Here is a 9,075-nt window from a genome sequence, read left to right as displayed (position 1 = left end):
TTCATTGCTTGTTCATTCTCCTCTTCTGCTCTGTAGACCAGCTTCTTTGGTATTTCCAGTTGATGCTGCAGAAAAGGCAGCCCGTAGTACTCCCAAATTCACCACTGTGTAGTCACCAGAGACTGAATCTTACGGCTTCGTCCCTGTGTCAGTCAGGGCCCAATCAGGAGAGAGGAACCACAGGGTAATTTGAATAAGGAAAGTTTAATGTAAAGAATTATTAACTATGTGGAATGAAATGAAATTGAAAAGACCCCTGAGAACCAGATGGACTCTGCGTGGTTAACTAGGACCTCAAAACAAACGGAGTCCAGTGGCCACAACGACCAGGATGTAGCCACGTACTCTGTTCTTGGAAAAACCACAGAATGCGCTCTTAAGCTTTGACTCTGCCAAAGCCCAAATAGCCACCTGGACCTAACCAATAAAACTGTGACCTGAGCCAGCCAATCAGGATTAAGCAGGTTTGCATCCCTCATTTGCATAAGCAGACCTGAGTGGGAACCTGGGTCGGAACTTTTTCTTTCAAGGCAGCCCCCTTTTCTTTGTTCTCCCCCAAGTGTACTTTCAGTTTGCTGCGAAGGCCACTGTTTCCCCGGTTTGGTAGCTGTATGAGCAATAAAGCTTTCCTAACTAAATTCTCGTATTCCAGATAATTTTGTTGACAACTAGAACAGAGATTGGCCAGTAGGAAGTAAAGAGAACTCCAGGGAGCACAGCAATAGCAGCTCTAAGGAGCAGCTGCTCCCCTGGGGCTGAGAGAGAACATCCAAGGCAGAGCCCCCAACCCCACCGCCGTGGCTGAGCTCCAGACCTTGTTGGAGAGGGCATGGCTGTGGTTCATTGGGTGGAAGAGAAGTCCCTATGCTGCTGCACTGGCGGAACTTGCTGGAAATCCACCCTCTAGGGTCGTGGGATGTGCTCACTGGAGTCACCCCTCTATAAAACCACCTGTAGTGAGAGTGCCAGGGGAAGCTGCTGGCCTTTGGATGATTCTGGCCACCATACATTGTAGGAGATGGACGTTAGAGAAGCCATTAGTCCTGCAGGAACCTGATGCTGAAGAAGTCACTCCCATTGCAGGAACTGGATACTGGAGGACTTGTCCAAGCTGTAGGAGCCAGGAGCCACACGCTGCAGGGGCCTGCTGAGCAGGGCACACCAGAATCAGGAACGAAAATCCCTCCTACCACCTCTCTCCAGTGCCCTCTACTAGCAAAGCTTAACATCTGTCAGCTGGCAAAGGAAACATTTCTAGATGGCCCGCTACATTTTCGAAGAGCGGACAATGAAGGTTGAATTTGGAGCTGAGTGGCAATAGATTCACGACTAGCACAATCCCAAGTCTGTGTGCCCAGAGAAGGGATGATGGTTGGTCCAGTTGGTGCCACCCTGGGATTGGTCAGCCACTTGTGCTCGGAATGGAACTGCATTAATACCAAGGAAGTGGTGAGCGTGGAAAAGCACTGCAAGAAAGCAAACTGGTCAGCAAGCAGCCTCTGCTCTCCAGGGGAGAGAAACAAGCATTTCAGTCACTAGAGAAATTGTCTGTCCAATAGATCAGGGACATTTCATCAAGCCTCATCATGGTTTGAAAAAGTACTCCTCAAGACTACCGTTTCCTTTAATTCAAACTTGCAGCTCCCTAAGCAACCTTCTGATTTTTCTTTCCTTCCACCCCAATACCAGCTGGAGGACAGATCTTGGGCAGTGCATACACATATTCTGCTGTTTGGAAAGGGGTGTCATCCACTGTGATCTAATACATTGGCTGTGATGGCGACCTCAGCCTTGAGAGGGAGTCTGTCACCAAGAGACTGCTTTTATGTGGTACACTGAGAAAAGCCAGTTTCTGACCCTGAGAAGCTGAAAATCAGGTTTTGGACTCAAAGGACTCAATCAGGGTGCTTTCCTGTAGGACCTGCAGCCCGCACCCTAGACGACATCACTGCTGGCAACTTCTCCAGGGAAGAAGCCTGCAGAACATGTAATTGGGCATGGATGAATAGTATTCTACAAATGTCTAACTAACAACAATTCTCTAGCTGCTGGCCTTCTAGGCTGTGTCCAGTTTCTCACTATTACATACAACTACATCCCCTAGTTGCTGTATGTGGGACGCGGCCTCAGCATGGCCTGACAAGTGGTGCGTCAGTGCGTGCCCAGGATCCGAACCCCAGCCACCAGTAGCGGACCGTGCGCACTTAACCACTAAGCCACGGGGCCGGCCCCTAAACTATATATATTTTAAACTATAATACTCTGTGAGTCAGGATGTCCTGAAAGGGTCTCTAGTGGGACTGTAATTGGTATAACATTTCTGAAATCATTGGGCAGTAGGTCTGTAGGTCCGGGGATGAATGTATACTATTTGTGAATAGAATTTATGATTAGTGTTCTTTGTGCTGCTGTTGTTTTGTTTTCTTTTGTATCTCAAGTGATTCCCTTAGGATGGATGATCAGAATTGGGAATAAATTGATGTCAAATCACATCCTCCTCTTTTTTGGGGGACAGATACAGGAACATTTTAAAGACACTTGAGACCTACTACCCAATGATTTCAGAAATGTTATACCAATTACAGTCCCACTAGAGACCCTTTCAGGACATCCTGACTCACAGAGTATTATAGTTTAAAATATATATAGTTTAGGGGCCGGCCCCGTGGCTTAGTGGTTAAGTGCGCACGGTCCGCTACTGGTGGCTGGGGTTCGGATCCTGGGCACGCACTGACGCACCACTTGTCAGGCCATGCTGAGGCCGCGTCCCACATACAGCAACTAGAAGGATGTGCAACTATGACATACAACTATCTACTGGGGCTTTGGGGAGAAAAAGGGAAAAAAAGGAGGAGGATTGGCAATAGATGTTAGCTCAGGGCCGGTCTTCCTCAGCAAAAAGAGGAGGATTGGCGCGGATGTTAGCTCAGGGCTGATCTTCCTCACAAAAAAAATAAATAAAATAAAATACGTATAGTTTAAAATTTATATGTATGTGTGTGCATACATATGAAATCTTGCTTTCTTTACATTTCTTTAGTTACTACTGGGGTTAAACATTCATGCCCACGTTGGCTAATGTCTTGCCGTCTTTTGAGAGTCGTCTATTCATGTCTTTCACTATTGACAAGTATTTTATTTCCATCTCTGGGGAATTTTGTGTCCCAGATTCTTCATTCTGCCGTCTTTTGGATGGAAAGGGGCTCTTCCCACACCTCCACATCCTTTGGGAATTCCCTTCTGAATTCAAGGGCCTTTGGCACAGGAGGGCTGGGCTGGGTGGCTAAGAGCTCCGATGAGGCTGGAAGCAAGTGTGTGGAAGTCAAGCTTGCAAAGCAGGTCGAGCTTTCATCCCCGGGTGGAGAGTGTTCAAAGAGAAGGAGCTGGTTTCTGTACTGTTTTCTTTCCACTCTCCATTTTTAAACACCCCAGAGGGACTCGACCCTGGGTGTTTTTCTTCTCCTTATTTGACTCAAATTGAGTCTGGAAATAAACTGTACTCCTCTTAGGAGCTGAAGACACGTATTTAGAGGAAATGTGTCATCTAAAGTGCTTTTTTGGAAGTCATGTGATGAATTGTCAGCGCTAGAATCTCCTCACCACCCTCTGAGCCCTGTGCCTTCGTTAGCTCCGGGGTAGGGGAGAACTTTCTCTTCTTCCTCCCCCGACTTCTTTCCTTTTTTCATTAATTTTTTAAATTTTATTTATTTATTTATTTTTTTGTGAAGAAGATCAGCCCTGTGCTAACATCTGCCAATCCTTCTCTTTTTTTGCTGAGGAAGACTGGCCCTGGGCTAACAACCGTGCCCATCTCTTCCTCCACTTTATATGGGACGCCATCACAGCATGGCTTACCAAGCAGTGTGTCAGTGTGCTCCCGGGATCTGAACCGGCAAACCCCGGGCCGCCGCAGTGGAGCATGCGCACTTAACCGCTTGTGCCACCGGGTTGGCCCCTCCTTTCCTTTTTTTAGACTGACACAGAGAGCATGGTTTGCCCTGAGGAACTTGCGCACAGGTGGTTAGTAGGTGGCAAGCATAAGACAGTTGTGTGTGTGGCGGTAAGTGTGGCATGCGTGGGAGTGCAAGAGGTGAAAGCAATTCATTCATGTAAGAAGTGGAGCTTAGTGATGGTAACCAAGGAGCTTTGGGGTGGAAGGACCACTGGTGGTCACCTTAAATAATGGACAGGGTTTGGAAATATAGTAAAGGAGTCTGCTAAGTTTCTATCAGTTTCCACTCTTTTTTTTTTTTTTTTTTAAAGATTTTATTTATTTTATTTTTCCCAAAGCCCCAGTGGATAGTTGTGTGTCGTAGCTGCACATCCTTCTAGTTATTGTATGTGGGACTCGGCCTCAGGATGAACGGAGAAGTGGTGCCTCGATGCGCACCCGGGATCCGAACCCGGGCCACCAGCATCGCAGCGCGCGCACTTAACCACCAAGCCACAGGGCCGGCCCAGTTTCCACTCTTTGATGTTGCCAATTTTCCCCTTTTCGCTTGAGGAAGATTGTCCCTGAGCTAAAATCTGTGCCAATCTTCCTCTATTTTGCATGTGGGATGCTACCACAGCATGGCTTGATGAGCGGTGTATAGGTCCCTGCCTGGGATCTGAACCCACGAACACTATGCCACCAAAGAAGAACGCATGAACTTAATCACTACGCCATTGGGCCGGCCCGTTTCCACTCTTGTCTCACTGGTACCACCAGGAATCCTGGTTCTCCATGTTGCTGCCAAAGATAGTCCATCCATCCATCATCTTTCTATCCATCCATCCATTAATCCATCCATCCATCCGCCCATGTATGCATGCGTACATTCATCTGACATTTCATTCATTCATTCTTCCTATGATCCCTCCGTCTTTCCATCTATTCTTACACTATCTACCAAGGCCCTACTCTGTGCAGCATACCGAAGGCACAAATATTAATAAGACAAGACTCTAGCTTTCAAGGAGCACACAGACTAGTGGTTAGCTGGAAAACTTAAAAAATACATAATAATACAGTGCAATAAGTGCACCCTATAGAAGTTTGTTTAAAATACACCTGTGTAAGTGTCCCTTTTCCCCAAAAGGCCCTATCTGACTGCCCAATCTAAAATAGGTTCTTGTAATTATTCTTTTTCATAATATTTTTTCTCTTTTCCTTTAGAGCATTTATCACAATTTGTTATTATATATTGAATTATATGTTTATTTGCTTAATATCTGTCTCCCCCAGTTGACTGGAAGCTCCATGGGGGTCGGTCCTGTGCCTACTTTGCTTGTCGTTTGAATACTCAACCCTGGCTATGTCTGGCACGTAGCAGGCCTACAGTAGACATCTACTGAATGAATTAATAAATAAGCACTGATCATGCCCAGGGATGATCATTTCTTGCCCCAGCCAGTGGTATTCAAAGTGGGATCTTTAGACCAGCAGCATCAACAATTCCTGGGAACTTGTTGGAAGTGAAAATGCTTGGCCTCACCCCAGACCAGAATTTGCATCAGAAACTCTGGGAAGGGAGCCCAGCAATTCACGTTTGAACAAGACTTCTGAGTGATTCTGATGTATGCTAAAGTTCAAGAACTCTGTCCTAAATTGAGAAATGGCCATACTAGTCTACCTTAAACACCTATAGATTTTGGTAGAGACAAGAGAAAGTATGTCTGAATTGGGGAATACTTCCGGAGAAGGGATATTTTCAGGGAGGCCTGGAGCTAGATGAGCCAGGAAGGCAATTCAGGCGGAGAAGGGTATACCCAAAGGCACGTAGGCGTGGATCAGCCTGGCCTTTGGAGGGATGTCTAAGTAGTTCTGTGGGAGAGTCTGGCACATAGCAGGGAACAGCCTGAGGGCGAGGGTGGAGATGTAGGCAGGGGTCTTGAACGCCAAGTTTCAAGCAGGGAGGTAACAGGGTATCCATTCCCCCTCCCTACCGCCATCCCCACTGGCCTGAGTCAGACTTGTGAGAGTTCATTGCCTGCCTGCCTTCCTCCTTCCTCTTTCCCCTCCTCCTCCTTGAATCTCCTCCCTTCCCCTGGGGGTGAGAGGCCTGGCTCCTGGGCCAACCCCACCCTTCCTCCACCTGGCCGACCCGCTGATGTCAGCTGGCTGTGCAGGTCTGGTTTGTGGCTTTGGAGCCAGGCCTGGCCCGGTCTCCTGGGCTCTGGGGGAAAGCCCAGAATGCTGATGTGCTCAGAGGGAGCCGCCTGGCTGCACCTAGTAGGGGGCTCATGGGGGACTTCCAGGTCTCAAGAGAAAGAGTCCCTTCTGCTGGAGAAGTCTTGCTCTGGGAGAGGGGGCGGGGGTGTCAGGGCTGGGGTTTCTGGGGACTCAGGCTGAGTCACTCAGGGCCACCTCCCCCTGGGGTTGGCTCCAGGCTGCGCCCTCTCTTCCCGACTGACCGAACCGGTGACTCACAGCAGGCCTGGTCCCCAGGGTCCTCAATTCATTTGTGCCTGGAATTGAGAGAGGGTGATGACAGCCTTAACCACAATAGGTACTATTTACCGAGCACTTCGTGTGCTGGCACTTGAGTCACCTACATCTTGGAGTTCTCAACTTTATGCAACCCAATACCTCTTTCTTACAATAAATATTTTTCAATGCCACCTTTAGCATTCACAGATAATATAACCAACCACCATCACAGTTTCATAATATTAAACCATAAAATGCCACAATGTAAAGGGGGAAATAAAAGGAACTTATAATACAAGAATATATATTTCCTGCTTGCTTGGGCAGTACACATACTAAAATTGGAAAAATACAGAGAAGATTAGCATGGCCCCTCCCCAAGGATGACATGCAAATTCATGAATTCCATATTAAAAAAAAAAAAGTATACATTTCAGTATGGAAATGCTTGGACAGATCTCCACTAGATGATCTAATGAAGCAGTCATATGCTTGCGCCTGAGGTAGATTCCCTGTGAGTGTGCAACAACTACGTACTCAGACTGACACAAATATAGTACATTACTGGCACAAATACCACCAGTACTATTGCCATTCAGTTATGATTCTCTGCAGCCCTGTGAACTCACTGCTGAAATTCCAAACAAGACAGAGTCCAATCTTCCCTTGATTGACATTATGCACCCCTGTGTTTTTTTTGCCCCTCCAGATCCATTCCAACACCTTCTCTACCCTGCTCTTGGCCCTGGGAGCCTGATCCACCAACCATGCTCATGCCCTCTGGTTTCCTATTGGCTTGGCCAATGAGAGCCCCGGCGGGAGATGGAGTGAGGGAGGAAAGGGAGATTGGGGTATTTATTTTTCTGCCTACCTCCCTGGCTCTATCCCTCAACCTAAAATCACTGCTGCTCTCAAGGTGGCTATAGTGGGTTGAATGAGGCCCCCCAAAAGATACGTCCACATCCTAATTCCTGGAATCTGTGAATGTGACTATATTTGGAGAAAGGATCTTTGCAGATATAATTAAGGATCTTGAGATGAGATCATCCTGGATGATCTGGGTGGGCCCTAAATCCAGTGACAAGTGTCTTTATAAGAGACAGAAGAGAAGACACAGAGAAGAGGAGATGGCCATGCAAAGGAGGCAGAGATTGGAGTGATGCAGCCGCAAGCCAAGGAACACTGGGAGCCACCAGAAGCTGGAAGAGGCAGGGAAGGATTCTTCCCTAGGGCCTTTGGAGGGACTGTGGCCTTGCCAACATCTTGATTTTGAACTTCTGGCTCCAGAATGTGAGAATAAATTTCTGTTGTTGTTGCTGTTCTTGTTTTTCATCGTCAAGTGATCCTTTATTGAAGTATTTTCCTCCGCAGCTCTTAACTAACTGGGCATTCCACCACACCACTGTTGATGTCATCTATGACGTCATGAGGGTGGTGGCCATCAACATTACAGCCCAGAGACTGGGCAGTCCCAGGGATCTCTTTAGCGGTTCCAGAGAGTTCTCTGGCCCACAACCAGTGCTACATCTGTTGGGCAATGTTGACAATCTCATCAAAGGTGGTATTTCCACTGTGCTTAATGTTTTTCTGCTTCTTCCTGTCTCTTGGTGGTTCCTTGAGGGCTTTGATGATCAGGGCTGAGGCAGAAGGTACTACCTCAATCTGAGCCTGTCAGCTCTAGATGGTCAGTTTCACCGTAATCCTCAGACCCTTCCAATCACCAATTGTCTTGGCAATGTCATCACCAACCTTTTTTGGAGACACACCCAGGGGGCTGATCTCGGGGGCCAAGGCAGACGTGGCACTGAGGTCTCTGCTGGTGCACCTTAGGTACACGACTTTGATCTCACTGGGGTCAAACTTAGGCAGCATGGTGGAGGCAGCTGGTGTCAGATGAACCTGGATTCGGGACGACCGAAGAAAGGTGCATCTTGGCTTCCTACGAGCCAAAAACTGAAAGAAAATTTCTGTTGTTTTAAGCCACCAAGGTAGTGGTCGTTTATTATGGCAGCTCTAGGAAACAAAGACCCCTGCAACACCCTGCCCTCTCTGCAACACTCCCTCCTTTCAGGGTCTGGTAATCTCGACACCCTGCACACCTTGGGTGTTATGGTGGGAACAGCTGTGTTGCCGCCGGACGCGGGGTCTGCCCTACCCAGGCTGGTTCCTCATACCTGTCCTACCTTTGTAAGTAGTCATTTTGTGAATTGACCCTCCCTGAATTATCCTAACTTGAGTGTGTTGATTCCTGATGCACTGCTGTGTGTCGGGAGCCAACGCTCATCCTTTTTTGGTCTGCCCCAAACCTCTTTTCCGGGAAGCAGCTCTCCCACACCCAACCAAAAGGGTGCAGTGGGAACGGCTATGTTTCTACAATATGACCCTGGTCCCTGTCACTCGATTGGTCAGGGACAGGCACCTGACCCACAATGGAACAATAATTTTTCTGCTTGGGAATTTTGAAGAGATAGAGATGAGAGAGAAAGAGCTGTCTTAACTTCCCTCTGGCTGATTGGTCCAATAACATACAACACGTGGGCGCTCTTGGCAGCCGTGTTTTCCTCACTGGGCAGAAGTAACAAGCAGAATGAGCTGGTCTGATGAGAGAGAATGAAAGATGAGGAGAGTCCCGGTGGCATTTGAGTTTCCGGTTCTTCTCCATT

The 9,075-nt window shown here is 47.7% G+C and overlaps 1 non-coding gene and 1 pseudogene across 1 annotated transcript; one reads left to right on the top strand and one right to left on the bottom strand.

Moving 5' to 3' along the window:
• Window positions 1-6,723: 6,723 nt before the first annotated feature.
• LOC147914457 (U6 spliceosomal RNA) lies at window positions 6,724-6,827 on the top strand. Its single transcript, XR_015555490.1, has one exon. It is a non-coding gene; the product is annotated as a U6 spliceosomal RNA (small nuclear RNA).
• A 959-nt stretch (window positions 6,828-7,786) lies between these two features.
• LOC101408122 (large ribosomal subunit protein uL11 pseudogene) lies at window positions 7,787-8,284 on the bottom strand (annotated as a pseudogene).
• Window positions 8,285-9,075: the final 791 nt, after the last annotated feature.

The sequence above is a fragment of the Ceratotherium simum genome, chromosome 20 (assembly GCF_057802395.1).
Source record: "Ceratotherium simum simum isolate JZ-2026a chromosome 20, ASM5780239v1, whole genome shotgun sequence".
NCBI classification, from domain to species: domain Eukaryota; kingdom Metazoa; phylum Chordata; class Mammalia; order Perissodactyla; family Rhinocerotidae; genus Ceratotherium; species Ceratotherium simum.
The sequence above is the reverse complement of the archived record's forward strand: the minus strand, read 5'-3'. Positions and strand labels throughout refer to the sequence as shown.